Source organism: Felis catus, chromosome B1, assembly GCF_018350175.1.
Source record: "Felis catus isolate Fca126 chromosome B1, F.catus_Fca126_mat1.0, whole genome shotgun sequence".
In the NCBI taxonomy this organism is placed as follows: domain Eukaryota; kingdom Metazoa; phylum Chordata; class Mammalia; order Carnivora; family Felidae; genus Felis; species Felis catus.
This window is the reverse complement of record NC_058371.1, coordinates 103,905,711-103,922,969: the sequence shown is the minus strand read 5'-3', so window position 1 is coordinate 103,922,969 and position 17,259 is coordinate 103,905,711. Positions and strand designations below refer to the sequence as shown.

Genomic DNA, 17,259 nt, shown 5'->3' with positions numbered 1-17,259 from the left:
TATTATCACTTTTATGACAGCCTGATAGAAGCAATATTATTTTCATTTTAAAGGTGAGACAGCTGTGGCTTAAAAAGGTTTCAAAACTTGTCCAAATTCACATGGTAAATAAATCAAGAATGGGATTTAAATTCAGGCCTTTGTGATTCAAATATCAATACTCATCGCTAAGATTCTATTTCTTATTTTAGACACAAAGCCTTTCTTTTGACAACTCTGGTCCATAAATTATGCTAACAGTTTTCAATTCCAAATGCACTTAATTTTTCCAGCACTAATCATTTTATTTTTATAATCATTTTGAATGGTTTTTCCTTTAGCATTTTGTAGTTAACATCACACATTACGGTCTTTTACTCTATTCAATTCTCAAAATGTCTTTTTGAGGAAAGAATGATTATTTTCTCCATGAGGAAAATGAGAATCAGAGGTTGAATAAGTTGTTCCTGGTCATTCAGCTATATATGGTAGAATTGAAAGAGAGCGATTATGGCTAAGAGTCCCCCACCAAATTCAAATGTTGAAGCCCTAATCCTCAATGTGATGGTATTTGGAGATGGGGCCTTCCATGAGGTAATAGTTAAAGTTAAATGGGTTCATAAGGGGGGGGCCCTAAACCCACAGGACTGGTGTCCTTATAAGAAGAGGAGGAGGGGCGCCTGGGTGGCGCAGTCGGTTAAGCGTCCGACTTCAGCCAGGTCACGATCTCGCGGTCAGTGAGTTCGAGCCCCGCGTCAGGCTCTGGGCTGATGGCTCGGAGCCTGGAGCCTGTTTCCGATTCTGTGTCTCCCTCTCTCTCTGCCCCTCCCCCGCTCATGCTCTGTCTCTCTCTGTCCCAAAATAAATAAAAACGTTGAAAAAATTTTTAAAAAAAAGAAGAGGAGGAGACACCTGAGCTCGCTCACTCTCTTTGTGCACACAGAAGAAAGGCCATATGAAAACACAACGGAAAGAGAGCTGTCTACAAGCCAACAAGAGAGGTCTCATTAGAAACCAACCTTGATGTCACTCTGATCTTGCACTGCTAGCCTCGGGAACTGTAAGCAAATAAATTTCTGTTGTTCGAGCCATCCAGTCTGCGGTATTTTGTTTTGGCAGCCCTAACAGCTTAATATAAGATCTATACATTTACTCTACATTATTTTAATCATTAGCTCTCTGAAAACAGTGAAATAGTTTTGTATTCTCTACCATTTTTATTTGTATAGTATATCCTTAAATATTTCCTAGGCTCAGAGCAGATTTAAAAGTGGAAGGGGCCTAAGATGTCAACCTGTCCTCTCATGTAAAGCTGAACAGCTTAGATCCAATGCATTCCTAAGACTTGGCCAGAATGGCCCTGCAGTTAGTGAAGAGCAGAGAATGGAATCTAGGACCCATCTCCAGCCCGAGATGCAATGTTTTGATTACTTCACCAGTAGATAGGGAAATTGAATGCATTATCATCTCACTGCTATTATCATCTTTAATTTTTATTAATATTGTATGATGGAACCCAAATTCTACAGAAACTGAGCAATTGAAATTAAATCCTAATTAGCGTAAGAAAAACTGATACCACATGATACACCAAAAAGGACATAGAAATCCAGGATTCTCACGGAATGTGACAAAGCAAACATATTTAGCAAACATATTCTTTTGTTTCTTATTGATTTGTTAAGTGAAAAATTTTAAAGTGTTATATTTGCGTGTTTGAGAGTGAAAAACAAAAGCATGTTTATTTGGTTAATCTAATTGCACGTAATGTCCTTGTTTTTATTTTCCAGAAGAGAAACCCAAACACAGCAGCCCAAGGATATGTCAGAGGCATATACTTATGTTTTCCCATCTATCATATCAGGCTGTCCAGGTGGTTTGCTGCTCTGTGGTAGGTACAAAATGTGTAAATGACTGGCGTTGGAACAGAAATCATCAAAACCCCTGTAAAAATGATGAGAGGATCTTTTGCTATTATCAAGAGCTATTTTAAATACTAAATCAAAAGGATGCCAACTAGTGGCCTTGTTGATAGTCTCAGTAGAGAAGGAAATGATTAAATTAACATGAAGCTTCAAATCCATTCCCACTTGGTAGAGAGGTCTGAAATTGATCATCACAGTGGCATGTGAAGACTTGCACAGGTGCAGTTGGGGTGCCTTTGTTTAATGGATAAACAACATTCACAAGTTGATAGTGCAGTCTCTTATTTTTACTCAGTTATGCATCCAAAATTTAGATCAATAAGTTAAATCACAACATTTCAGCCTTTCTTTCTAATTCAAAGATGAGGGTTGAATCACGTTCATATGCAAAACCACTAGAAAGGTGGCTTGGTGCAATAGAAGGGGCTGGAAGGAGACACAGGTCATTGGGATCCAACCTCTTGCATTCCCTTGATGCATTCTGTGCCCCTAAAGGGTTCCTTAGCCGTATGGAATCTATTTTCCTTGTCTGTACAATGTGCACAATGAAGCCCTTGCTTACTACAGAGCTGTGTGGTGAAAATCGGGTCTAAGAATACCATTTACATTTGTATGATCTTTTGTAGCTCATGAAATCCTTCCTGTCTGCTTTTTTTTCCTCATAATTTATTTTTCCCATTTCAGTGATAGAGAGGCACAGAGGTTTTATGTGCTTAAGGTAAGGAATTAAGAATAGAGACTCTTTGTCCTTGTCATTTAATAGTGCTCTCTGGCTAAATGTGCAAATGAGCACTAGGTATGTAAAGAAGAAATATTAGGCCATGACAGCTCTAATTTTCATAAATTAAAAAAAATTTAATGTTTTATTTTATTTTTGAGAGAGACAGACACAGAGCATGAATGGGGGAGAGGCAGAGAGAGAGGGAGACACAGAATCTGAAGCAGGCTCCAGACTCCCAGCTGTCAGCACAGAGCCTGACGTGGGACTCCAGCTCACAGACCGCGAGATCATGACCTGAGCTGAAGTCAGACACCTTATCGACTGAGCCACCCAGGTGCCCTGACAGCTCTGATTTTTAAAATAGTCTGTTGACAATCTAAATAATAACATTAGGCTTAATTTTAAGAACATATAATATAACTTCTTTTCTTTTTTTTACTTACCCCAGTTTTGATTGAGTAGGTTACTGAATTTACATGTTTCATTTTCCACATGCATAAGATGGGCATACAAATATGTAACAAATGAAATGTTGTGATAATTAAAGGAAAGGTATGAAATGATGTAAATGCTTAGAACTTAGCATATGTTAAGGATTCAACAAACACAATCATCTTTATTGTTGAAATTGGATAAAGAAAAATTACATGTGTATGGGATGGATTTTAGCCCTGGGAAACCACTTGTTACTGAATAACTCCTTTCTGGTAGTTACATGAAATTGTCTTTACATTCCTGTGACTGCTTTGCTGTGAAGACAGCCGTGAGTAGGGGATGGTGGTAACTTGCTGGACTGTGTCCAGAGGTGAGGGTCCTGATTGCCATTTTGTCACTGATTTTTTTAACCTGCTCACTTTCTTATCATAGCCTTGATTTCTTTGTATACCAAATAAAAACACATAATTTTGTGCTTGCCTTAAGATTTATGCACTGATTCATTCACTTGCAAAACAAAGGGGCAATGTGCTAGAAGTTAAAGAGACAAAGATTAAAAAGAGATAATCCTTGACATCACAGATTTTAAAATCTAGTAAAGGAAGTTAAATCTGTAAAGTGAAAATTATAGGAAAGTGTCCTATATATTCAAGAATTGAGATATGTGCAAATGTAGCAGTGAAATAGAAGTAGGAGTAGGGATGACTTTTTTTCAGTAAGATGGTATGGAGATATCTTTAGAGTTGGTTTCTGAGAACGGAAACATTTTGAATTGAGTCTTAAAGGACAGGGATGGAAGGAAAGATTTATAGACAAAAGGGCCAGTATGTAAAACTTTACAGAAACTTATAAGTCAAGATGTGTAATTTTAGGATTCTGCACAGATGTGTTTATAATGATTTCCTAAAAATTCACCAAACCAAATTCAGAAATTAAAAATAAATTAGGGAGATCAGAACGAAGAAACAGAGGACTTGAGATAAAGTTCAGAGTGATTACTTAATTGTTTTTATTTTTTTGTTTTTTGAATTCTCTATTGAAGAAAATATCCATTGGATTTCTGATATTTTTCCTAAGATACACTTAAAACTATGATCATAATAACCAATGACTTAATAAAAAAGACCTGTTGGGTGATATGGATGTTTAAAAATTAGCAAAATACACTTTGTCATATAGCAATTTGCAGCCTGACTGGGGAGAGAAGATATTTGCATTTAAATACACAAACCACACATGCACACATGTACACACACACATGAATTTACTGAATACCAAATAATCATTAATAAGAACAAGTGCTTTTTAGGGTTTGCAAGAGGCATAATCAGCAAAATCTTCCTGATGGAGATGGGCTGTATGCTGGGTATTTGAAGAATAGGGTTCATTTCAGTTTCAGTAAAAAGGAGGAGAGAACAGAGGAGAGCCCATTCCACAGGGATGGAAAGTGCAATGTATAAAGTATTTTGATTTGGTCAGAAAATATGTTTGTACAAGAGTAGTGGGAGAGTTGAAGTCATGTTATGTATCAGTGATCTATAAATGCTTCACTAGTAATTCAGACATTTTCTTGTAAATAGTGGGAAATCATGATAGGTGAGTATATGAACTCATCAATGGTAGGTTCTTTTTAAAAATCAATTCTTGGGTGCTCCTATATGTGTATAAGGAACACTCTATTATGGGGCACCTAGGTGGCTCAGTCGGTAAAGCGTCAGACTTTAGCTCAGGTCATGATCTTGATCTCATGGTCCATGAGTTCGAGCCCTGTATTGGGCTCTGTGCTGACAGCTCAGAGCCTGGAGCCTGCTTTGGATTCTGTGTGTCCCTTTCTCTCTGCATCTCCTCTGCCTGCGCTCTGTTTTTCTCTCTCTCAAAAATGAATAAACATTAAAAAAATTTTTTTTAAAAAGAAACACTATATCATAATAAATCTTTCAAGAACCTATTCACTGTTAACTCTAGCAAAAGTGTTATATATTTAAATACTACTGGTGACTGATTCACAAAGATTTAATAGTATAATCAGGTTTTTATACTTTTTAAGGCACCAGATCAATGATGTCAGTGTTTATTACATGTTCTGCACTTAAATCGTGGTGAAAACTTCCTGGCATAATTGGTTGATGAGGTGGACAAAATTAAATAGTATATAAGCAACATTATATATCATCAATGTATATCATTAATTCATTGTATGTCCCCATCATTTCAACTAGGTGCTGAGGATTCAGAGATGAATCAGGCTTGACCTCAAAGACACAGGTATTTGGATATAAAATAAAAACAAGATACAAGATAGATATAATGGGTTCATGGATGAAGGAATGAGGGAATGGCTGTTCTACCATGTTGTGTCGTTCATGACTTCACTATGGTTGGGATAATGACGGAGTCATCTGCTGTTACTTGTCCTTATGCCCAGACACACTGGACAAAGTACACATCCCTCTACCTCCCACCCCTAGCCCATCATTTTGAGGTGGCTGTTGATACTGGCTGGCCTCCAAACTTATCTATTTGCAATAGGTAGGGAGTGCTTCATTCTGTCATCTCAGCATAGTAAAATCTTAACCATTTTTCAATATGCTATATATTTGTGCACACTACTGAGGATCTTTGCCATGAAATCTCTCCACCTCAAGGTAATGTCCCCTAAAGGAAAGGGTGACAATAGCTGTAGAAAAATTTAGAGGACTCCAAAGAGTAGAGAGAGAAGTTGGAAAAGGACTTACCCACTTCCTACTGGGAATCCTAGGAGGCAGCTCAGTGTGTCTAAGCAGAGAGGGCTGGGATGGCCCGAGTCTACCATGCCATGTCAGGGGTATGAAAGAGGCCTAGGAGTAGGAATGAGGACGATAATAAGTGCAGGACTGCTGAGGGAGAGCATGCGGGAATTTTTGATATCCCAGCAAATGCCAATGAGCTATGATGCCATTGACCAAAAACTACAAAACTAAGCTTGTAACAATTAAAAAAATTTTTTTCATGTTTAATTTTTGAGAGGGAGAAAGAGGGAGAGGGACAGAGTATGAACAGGGGAGGCGAGAGAGGGAGGGAGACACAGAATCTGAATCAGGCTCCAGGTTCTGAGCTGTAAGCGCAGAGCCCAACGTGGGGCTTGAACTCTTGAACCGCGAGGTCATGACCTGAGCCAAAGTTGGACACTCAACCAACCTACTGAGCTACCCAGGCTCCTCAAGCTCGTAACAATTTTTTAAATGTGTTCCTGAATATGTAGTTACAATGAAAACATTGTAACTGCTATAGAGATCATGGGATCAAATGTCTTTTCCCTCTGTCTCCTCTATTAAGAAATGATCTCTGTCCTCTGTGTATCTACTCCTTGTTTAAATCATTCCCATGACACTTTTTAGGGGAGATTATGATTGAGTAACTAATGTACTTGTTCTGTTTTCTTTATGAGATTGAAATCTTGTTGATTCATGTCACATTTATCTTGTTATATTCCAATCCCTTGTAGGGGCTAACACAGGGTCTTGCGCTTCTCACGTAGTAGGTACTTTGTATATAATATGTTATGAAATTAACTGAATTGTGAAGAAAATACCATTTAATTTGTATTCCAAAAAAGGCCCTTTCATACACTGCATTGTAGGACAAAGTAGCATCGTATAGTTTTTTCTCACACATGTGGATGAGTTCTCACATAAACAAGACGTTTAACCAAAGGAACAGAAATACTAGCAAAATTCTGTCAGTTATATAATGATAGTTTTGCAGATAATTTATCCTGAGTTCTGTGAAGCAAATGATACAGTCTTGTGGCTCCAAATAGTTATTCATTATGTCTTCAGAATGGAACTTTTAGGGCACCTGGGTGATTCAGTCAGTTCAACATCTGACTTGGGCTCAGGCCATGATCTCTGTTTTTTAGTTTGAGCCCCACATGGGGCTGTCTGCTGTCAGTGCAGAGCCTGCTTTGGATCCTCTGGTCCCCACCCTCTGTCTCTGCCTCTCCCATACCTGTGCTCTGTCTCTCTCAAAAGATAGAAAAAAATAAATTAACAACAACAAAAAAACGTAAAAGAATGCCACTTTCTTTATCCGTCTTTATAGAAGTACTAATGGTGAGGCATCATTTTAGAGAATATGTAACTTTCCTGGAAGATTCAGATTTCCACTTACAAAAAAATTGTGTATGAAAAAACCCTGGCTGTGATTCCTAAATAAACATCAAGAAAATGAACAGAGAAACTTTAGTATGAAACCTGTAACTCAGAGAATATTCTTCTTATCCTGATCCTGGCTTCACTATGGGTTGTTGGACTAGTATTTGTCTTTCTTCTGTGATTTTTTATTTTATGCCATTCTCATAAAAATTGATATTGTCTGATTTATTAATTTCTGGTGTGAGACTCAAAAAAAAACCACTGAACTATATTTAAGTTTTATTTTTCTATTTTTTTTTTTTTTTTTTTAGAGAGAGAGAGAGGTGAGAGAGCATGAGTTGGGGAGAGGGGCAGAAGGAGAGGAAGAGAGAGAATCTTAAGCAGGCTCCACACCTCACGCAAAGCTCAATGGGGCTCCATCCCATAACCGTAAGATCATGACCTGAGCCGAAATCAAGAGTCGGACGCTTAAATGACTGAGCCACCCAGGCGCCCCTATTTAAGCTTTCATTATATTGGTTACCAACATCTCCATGAATCTATATGAGACTGTCCCACAAGTCAACTTACCTCATATGGAAAAGATGAGATGGTGATTTATGTGTATAGCAAAATGTTAAAATAGTGTCTTTTTTTGTAATTAAGGTAACTATAACTAGGAGGATATGATTATGAAATAAATACTGGGAGTCTACTTGAGAAAATAGAAAACACTCACTCTATTAAAAATAATTTTTATATGTCTCAATTGGTGAAACATTCATGATAAGCATGAAATCCAAATTGCATTTTTACAATGAATTTGTTACTTTGAGAAGAAGTATCTTTGTTTCTAACTAAGGTATATGACATACCTAAACTTTTATGTTCTAGGACTGAAAGTATTACAGTTTAACATTTTAATATACATTTATACATTTTACATAAATATAGACATTTATAGAAATACAAATGTATCTCATATTTCTACCTATACATATGTCTATATATTTATATTTCTTCTCTAAAGTATTTGTATTTTCAACCCACCTCACACTTTAGAGGTAGTGATAGTTAACTCATTCAAAAACAAAAACAAGCAAATAGAACAACAGCACAACCCCCTCTAGTCTAAGAATGCGTGGGCCATTTATATACATATCTTTGAAGGCTCTCTGAACATGAATTCCACAGCATTACGGTAAGCAAGACAAATACTTTGGATGCCAGCAAATGTCTTTGCAGTGGTCTTACAAATTTATATCCCCATGAATACAAATATACTGGGAGTAGAATATATTTTTAATTTCATTTAGGATGATGGCTATATTTCTCATAGCTAATGGTAAGATATCATCACTATTAGGATTTGAAGTCCACAAAAGAGAATATATAGTTCTTCAGTGACCAAATGTGATTTTCATAAATCGAATTTAGTAGTTGATATGATTAATCCTGCAAGTAAAAGGAGCCAGAAAAGAAGAAAGCAAGAACACCTTACTTCTTTTGAACTACATTTCACTCCACAAATACTGATATCAAACAAAGAGTAGAGAGTCATGTGAAAAAATTGTAAAGAGTAATTCAACACAGGAACTTGCATAGAATTATTTCCCATGAACTAATCACAGTCTTCATTAATGTAAATGAAATCTATTTTAGCTTCAAGGAATGTCATTGATTTTTTAAGGAATCTAAAAGAATAAAGAATGAATGTATAAGAATAGTAAAATGATGGTAATGTGTAATAATTATACACCTACCTAATTGCACAATATAGTACAAAGTGTAATCAGTACTGTGAAGAGCAATCTAGTAATCATTAAAAATTCTTAGGTGTTCCCCTCCTAGTCCAGTGATACAAAGCAAGTGTTGTGCATTTTATACTCATATCAGTCATCACTTCAAAATTGATTTTTGTCTTTAGTGAATACAAAAAATGGCTGTTTTTGATTTCAAATAATCTTTAAATATGAAAATGCTTTGGTATTATGTTACATATGATGTACTTAAATGACAAGCCTGATACTTTTTGTTTTCTTATGTACAAACTGTAATGTCCTGAGAGTAAAATCCTTCATTAGCTGATAGGTCTATTTTTGGTGATATATCCTAGAGATATGCTAATTCCAGAAAAAGGATAAGGAGACAAGAATCTTAATCACTAAATCACAAAATTTGTTCTAGAGTTGAATGACCTCCAGATGCTATCTTATCCTTGTAAACTAATGTAAACATGCTTCAGCAATAGATTTTTCTTCCCTTTAATGAAGTCACTTTTACCTGTTAGTGGTCTACAAATAGCAAACTAAATAAAATAATGTCTCTGTTTTGTACCCTGATAGCACTAAAAATGAACAGCAGCCTCTTTGCTAAGCTCGTCTAGTATATCTCCAACTTTGTAGGCATATTTCATTTAAATGATTCCTTGTCTTCCATGAACATGCACATTCAGTGTTGGGCTTTGTCAGCACTTCTCACACTTTCACGTGCATATGAATCACTTGAGGATCTTAGTAAAACACAGTTTCTGACTCAGTAGTGCTGGGGTAAGGCCCGAGGGTCCATATTTCTGATAAACCTCAGGTGAGCCAATGCTGCTGGCCCACTGAGCTGCACTGTGTTTGCCAGGCAGGGTCTGTGTGATGTATTGTCACTGTTTCTCTTGAATTAAATGAAAGTTTGAGGGAAGAAACCTAACCTATCTTTATCTTTCCCTACAAGGGCCAAGCACAGCACTAGGCATCTAGTGGGTTCTCAATAAATCTATGTTGCTTACCAGAAGATACATCAAGAGTAAAGACTCATTGTTCTCTGGTGACCTAAGTTTTGTTTTCTTTCAGAATGTGTAAACAAGGGACCCCCTTTTCAACTTATAATTTGATCTGGATTCAACTCAGAGTAGCAAGTTGAAATTATAAGTCTGCATTAGAAGTCACAGAACTGGTGTGACAACTTTACAATTGGTTCGTTTCACTTCTCCCCTGCTTTCCTTGTCTACCTGGAATATATTCTAGGACTGGTGCCCTCTTCAACTCATGGAAATAAAAGCACTGCATGGCTCCAAATACCAAAGTCATAAGCCTCTTTAAGGGAAAGTAAGGGGGAAACAGGAGGCTGAAGATAATTCCTTGAAAGTTTCTTTAATTCAAAAGCTTCAATATTCATCCACAGTTATACATGCATTGCTTTGACCTTCTTCTAAGATGTGAAATTGTTTGTTCTTGAGGCAATTTATCTATAGTACTTCTAAGTTGAAATTGCTCCCAAGCATTTTTGGGTACTGAAGAAGTCACAGGTGTGTGCCTATTTTGTTTTGCTCCTAGATCACTAGGCATCCATTTTCAAGACTGTATGATGAAACCATCTTGTGGGACACCTGGGCAACTTGACTTCCCTGTGTGACGGGTAGGTAACTCTGCTTAAACATGTAAACAGTGTTTTACATACTCTGTGCTTAGGAATCATCGTTGGTTTGATTTTTTTTTCCTTCTAGCATTCCATATAAGCAATGGCTTAGTTAAATGAGAGGAATCATTGAAAATATATTAACATCAAGTCTAAATATAAAGAGATTAAATGACATTCCCAAGGTCAACACACTGTTCATTGACAAATATGCACCGGGTCTTAGCTCTAAAACCCCAAGTTACTTTACCAAGTTAGTTCATTCGTTCTTTCTACTCATCGTATTTTCCAGGAAGTAGTGAAGAGCAATAAAACTCTTGAAAATGACAAATGTATTTTACTGTCAGACCTAGAAAAACAAGGGCTATACTGTTAAAAACATTACAACTTATAGCAGACTTTAAAATTGACTTCTAGCTATGTTTAGAACCCTAAGGAGATAATGGCAAGTCATTCTTCTTTGGAAATATGTCATCATTAAGGGATAGAAAACAGTTCTCCATTCTAAAGAATAGCTCTCTGTAGGATTTGTTGAGCTTTCTATAGCTAAAGTTACTAAACAAAATAAATGACATCTCAGAACATTCTGTTGTCTTTGGTTTCAAATAACATATTTTATTATGTTTTTTTTTTTTTCTTCCACTCTTGGCTACCATAAATGGCAGGAAGAAAACCTTTCTTTAAAAAAAATAGTGCTTGTAAATCAAATGCTTGTGGGTGTTGGGGTATGTGTAAATTCAGTATACAAGATATCCTTCTTGGCTTTAGGTACTTTCCCAATGCTTGTCTTTATAAAACATGAATGATTTTAAAATTTGAAGTTTCTGAGAGGGTTAATGTCATGAGCCAGAAAGAATGAAATCACAAAGGCTGAAACACATTCCTGTTAATGGGCCTCTTTCTGAGAAACTTGCTTGCCATATCAGCTTTCTTTTTTCAACCTTTCTATCCTGGCAATACTAATACTAAGTGTTCTTTTCTTGATTGCTTTAAATGGAGAAAACAAAACAAAGAAAGCTTGATGAACTTGTTTTTTAAGAAAGCTTTTTACAGAAGTCAAAGTTTGAAAAACAGTATGAACTAGAGAGAAGACAAAGTTGACTTTAATGTGTTATGTATTAATTTGTAAAAATATAGTAGTGTATTTAGCGGCATAATGTTAGAAGAGTACATCTCTGGATGGTGGATTATTGATGTATTTATTTTATATTCCTTTTATCCATTTTCTTCAACCAGCATTCATTACCTTTGTTATACAAAACAAAGTTTGTAAAAGATTAAACGTATAAATATTTAAAAAGTATCCATAATTATATTAGCAAACAGTGGATGTAAGTCTTGAGAGATACAAAGGGAGGTCCTGAGAGGTAGCTGGAGTAGAAAATTGCCACTAAACCAACTTTGGCATAATCTCAGCAGTTTGCAGGGTAGCTGTCTCCCCTCCGGTTCACTTCCCTGCCCCAGCTCCTCACTAAATCTATCAGGGCAGTGATGCTGGTCAGCAGCCTTGAGCTTTAGCATGGTGGATCCTTCCCATTATTTCTCAGTTCTCACCACCCTTCTCCCTTCCAGTTTCGCCAGGCTTGCTCATTTCCTCAACCTCACCTCACAGTTACTTCCGTATCATACAAACTGACTTCTCTGCTGCCAGGCTCTTATTCCATCAACTAGATTGTTTCTAGTTGTTTCATCAACTAGATTAATGTTTTCCAGATATTTCATTACCATGCCACATGTCTGTTAAAGAAACCCACAAAGGCTCTATTTCTTGTTTTCTCTTGTTTTCATGCTGTGTAGTTATGCTATAATTGGCCATCAAACTATTTCTCCGAGCCCACATTCTACTGTTCACTGCGTCTCAATTCTAGTCAAGCAATTCTCATCTCTCTCCCTCCCACATAAATCAGGCACAATTCCATATTTCAACCCTTATTTGTTTGTTTGGCTGTATAGAAGTAACGTTCTCTTTTTAATCTACTCAAGTACTAATGACCCTTTGATCTGGTCCAATTCCTATTTTCTCCACAAAGCCTGATGGACAAATCAAACCCAGAGAGTTCTCGCTTACTGATTCTCACCTGTTCATGTAATATGAAGATTAAAAAACAATTCTATTCAAAGCAAGAACTGACTACAACCACTTTCATATACTAGACAAGTTATCATATTTATGTAAAGGGAGATAATTCTTTTTAAAGAGAGATTTCTTGACAGGCTCTTTGTTAATAGACTTCTCTACAGCATGAATTTTAAAAGGGGTGCCAAATTGTTCTTCAGAATTAAAAGGTAGAAATGTGGATTATCTGAGATTGTGGGTAAGGGAGAGTAGAAAGTTTGGAAACGCTGGAGAAGAAGAGATGACAGAGGAGTTTGAGAAAATGTAGCTAAGTCTATAGCTCCAGGGAAGCATGGACAGTAAGAAGTCACCCATGCCCGGGACTGGCTGTAAATATAAACATTTAATTTTAATGTCTGTCCTGTGCTGTAAACCCCACCTTCCATTCTCTCAAATATTGGGTAAAATTCTGTCTTTGGCATTCTGTCAATGACATTCTGGAAGAGTGAAAGAATCAGAGCTGTGGCTGGTGGTAGGCAAAGTTGTGCAGTCCAAGGGCAGCAGCTACAGAGGTGAGATGCCACGTATAAATCATTAAAGACTAGAATCTGAAAACTGAAGCAAGAGGAAACTAGGAGAAATACCTCACCAAGAATTCTCAGCTATTGGAGTGGTCACTGGGTTTTCATAATGTATGAGAAAAAGCCAAGTTATTGTATTTAAATATTAAGGGAAGGGATGCCACAGGGTTGGGGATACTCAGATACGACTATCTATGGGGTCAAGTAATTTTAAGCCAACTTTAATTCATCTCTTAAGTCTGTGAGAGTTTCATATCTGTAAACATTAACTCCTCCATCAGATTATAAGCTAATTGAGGGAGCAAATTAATTTCATATTTTAAATCTCTACAATTGCTGCCTTAGGGCAGGTGCTCAGTAAATACTTGTTGGGTGGCAGTAAATTAAGTTGAATAAAGAGAATTGTCTTTCATAATTACAAGAAAGCTTATCAGATATTATTGCTGGTGTAAGAACACATGTAGAGTCAACCATTTTTAAAGCATATATATTATATTTTAAAGACTTTCAGAAATTTATGTTGAAATTTATATGGAAAGACAGAGGAAACTGTTATCAGAATTCATATAAAATACACTCATCAGAAAATGTTTCTCCCCTGTAATGAATAGAGAATAATCATAAGAATTTGCATTTCTAGCTGTTAGCATTATGGTTCAGAGTTTGAATAAATCATGAACTAAGGCTCTTCTAATGTTGTCTTTCTCTGAATGTTATACAACCAGTTAAGTTATGTAAGGCAGGGGGAAAGGCTGTTTTATTTAACTTATAGTCTATCTTTGCTTTGAACATAATAAATTAAGTCATTCTATATGTAAGTAATAGATGGTCATTTAAGATATTTGAAGGCTTATAATTCTTACCATTAAGAAGTTAGCCTGTCATTTTAAAACCATGGTTTAAGGTAGTAATATGATATGTATGATTTTATTTAGTTATTGAAACTTATATAGTATAACTTTTATCTAGCCAAAAGACAGTCTCAATGAATATCTATCTGCTGGTGAGATCACTTTCAAACTTTGAGAAAGGGAAACCAGAACTGAATGGTCAGAAAGACTTTGTTCTTGGAGTATGATGGGAGAAATGTCCCGTATTTTAGTTTACTTCCTGTTTTCTGCCATGGCCTCTACACTTGGTTTAATTGGAAAAATGGGGACTTTTTGTAAAAAACTAATTTGGCGAATGAACCAGAAGTCAGGTGTGGTGGAGGTAATGGACCTTAGAGAGTTGTGCGTATGGATGTCGAAGGGAGGAGAGGAGGAGCGGGTAGGCAGAAGGTAGGAACTTGATTCAAAAAGTGGTATTTCTCAGGAATTCCATTTGAATGTGATGTCCATGATATTTTGGGCACATTTCCTGGAACCACTAAGCTATATAAAATGCTACAAAAATCATCCATTGATATATTTGTTATCTGAAAATAATCATGTGGTGTTAAGAAGCACAAATTGTCAAAATACGAAAATGTTACTTAGTAACTAACCACCGATAAATTAATGCCCAATCAAATAACCCTCCTTTCGTAACACCTGTATTGGTGTTAATCCACATCTTTGTCAATCAGTGCCTTGAAGATTATCAGACATTTATGTAATTCAACAATACAGTTCAGTTTGATTGAAAAGTGAAAGCACAAAAGAGCCAAACTTTCCAAAGTGATGTGGGAGAGCTGCTTGACCGTCATCGGAGGAGGGGAGCAACGTGGTTTGTACGTGATGGGCTTCCAACAGAAAATGATTTGAGAACCATAAGATTAAGAGGTGAACCTGGAAAACAAAAATAAGTGTCTTTTCATCTGTGATACGAAATTTAAATTTGGAGGGTAGAATGTATTATAATACAATTTTCACAGCAAAGATGTATTCTCACACAAATCAATGAACACTTGATTTATTGCTTATTTGTTCTAAAAATCAGTGCAAAATTGTAATTATAACATGAATTTTAAAGATACACATTAAACAAACTTATTTGCATTGCTCATAATTTCAGTTTTCAAGACTGAAGTCTAATTCACCTCTTGTCATGATGTAATATAAAAGTCTTTAAGTAGACTTACTTAAAATGATATTTTTTTGCATAACCAATTATCCTTGAATTCACCTGTGAACTTTTCTGTTTTAGTTTTTTTCCTAGAGCATTATTAAGATAAAAATTGAAGAAGGGATGAAAACAATTTATTTTTGATTACAGAGATGTCCTGCTACATATTCTTTATAAATCCTCTATCAAAATAGAAGGGAATGTATTATGCTTAATGTCTGAGTAGAGTCAAAGTATATGAGTTTCAAGCAATCATTTATGTATTTAGTTGTTGTCTGAGTGAGTACTTACTGAGGCTGTTCTTGGTTGCTGGCCTTACAACAGTGAACCAACACAATCCTACTCTTCTTTACGCTCTTGGGCAAACCCACTGGCCTCTCTAACATAGTTCATCAGAGAAGGTGAGAGGTCTCTAAGTTCCTATTCAACTCTAACTTTCTATTATTCCCTTTAACAAAACTCTATTGACAGAGTCTATAGTTTTGTCTATATTGACAAAAACTCTATTCTAAAATATGAAGATAATGAAAATATAGTATGGTTTCCCATACTCCCCACCTCTTTCCTTCTGCGTATCGGTAACCAGATTTTTTTTCCTCTTAGATACTGCTTTTTATTTAAAACCATTTTTTTTAACATTTATTCATTTTTTGAGAGACAGAGAGAGAGAGAGACAGAACGTGAGTGGGGGAGGAGCAGAGAGAGAGAGAGAGATACAGAATCCGAAGCAGGCTACAGGCTCTGAGCTGTCAGCTCAGAGCCCGACACGGGGTTTGAACTCAAGAACTGTGAGATCCTGACCTGAGCTGAAGTCGGATGCTCAACTGACTGAGCCACCCAGGAGCCCCAAGATCCTGCTTTTTAATACATGCTTCTGACATTTGGACAGTACATATACTATAAAAAATTTTATTGTTCCTGGAATATCATTATTTGGTATATTGCTCTTAATTAAACTTTTCATATAGTTAGAAGCAATGTGGGCCAATTACATGGGGACATAACAATACTTATGCCCCAACTGTCATATCAAGAAAGTGGCTATTTGAACAAGTCAAGCAAAGCAATTATCACGTTGTGTTTTGTGAAACCTGGTGCAGAGCCTTAAAGGGTAAAATATTTTAATATCTCTAAAGATGTAAGTCATCTCTTCACATTTTATGTATGTGTATTAAGAAATAGCCCATGACTTAGAAATGTCTTCTATATCCCATTATATTGAGAAGGTAAAACATGCTACCAGGGTGTGATAGGTAGGTTTTTCTTGATCCTCTCTGATCTAGAGAAAGTTATCTGATGTGCCCTGGGTGCCTTTCAACACATTAAAACAGCAAAAAACAAGATCAATAACCAAAACTATAATTGTGACTAATTAAAAGCCTTGTTTTTCTTTTTTTTTTTTTTAAGTTTATTTATTTTTGAGAACAGAGAGAGACAGAGCATGAACGGGGGAGGGGCAGAGAGAGAGGGAGACACAGGATCGGAAACAGGCTCCAGGCTCTGAGCCATCAGCCCAGAGCCCGACGCGGGGCTCGAACTCACGGAGTGCGAGATCGTGACCTGAGCTGAAGTCGGACGCTTAACCGACTGAGCCACCCAGGCGCCCCAAAAGCCTTGTTTTTCAAAGAAGAGTTTCGACATATACACGCTTAGTCAGGCAAAATGTCCTTCCTCTTTCCAAGGCCAGCTTTTCTTTGATTCTCTTAATTCCATTCCCTTCAGCCTCTTCAGTGCTCATTCCATTGAATACCCTCCCATTGTCTTTCATGTTCAGTAGCATCTGCTTCATCTTATATGTTTTATCTGTTCAATCACTTAAAATATTTTTTTAATGTTTATTTACTTTTGAGAAATAGGGAAGAGCATGAGCGGGGGAGGGGGGGCAGAGAGAGACACACAGAATCCACAGCAGGCTCCAGGCTCTGAGCTGTCAGCACAGGGCCCAACATGGGGCTCAAACTCACCAACCGTGAGATCATGACCTGAGCCGAAGCCA

At 36.6% G+C, this 17,259-nt stretch overlaps 1 long non-coding RNA gene across 10 annotated transcripts in view; it reads left to right on the top strand.

Moving 5' to 3' along the window:
• LOC109499002 overlaps positions 1-17,259 on the top strand; it is a 130,409-nt gene that overhangs the window by 74,425 nt on the left and 38,725 nt on the right. For 5 of the 10 annotated variants that reach the window (XR_006596825.1, XR_006596823.1, XR_006596824.1 and 2 more), the window contains 4 exons: positions 923-1,039; positions 1,770-1,870; positions 5,280-5,325; positions 10,499-10,580. This is a non-coding gene — a long non-coding RNA (uncharacterized LOC109499002). Of the gene's footprint in view, positions 1-922; positions 1,040-1,769; positions 1,871-5,279; positions 5,326-10,015; positions 10,139-10,498; positions 11,165-17,259 lie in introns of those variants that run through there. The other 5 variants (XR_006596818.1, XR_006596820.1, XR_002741508.2 and 2 more) reach the window with 5 other exon arrangements.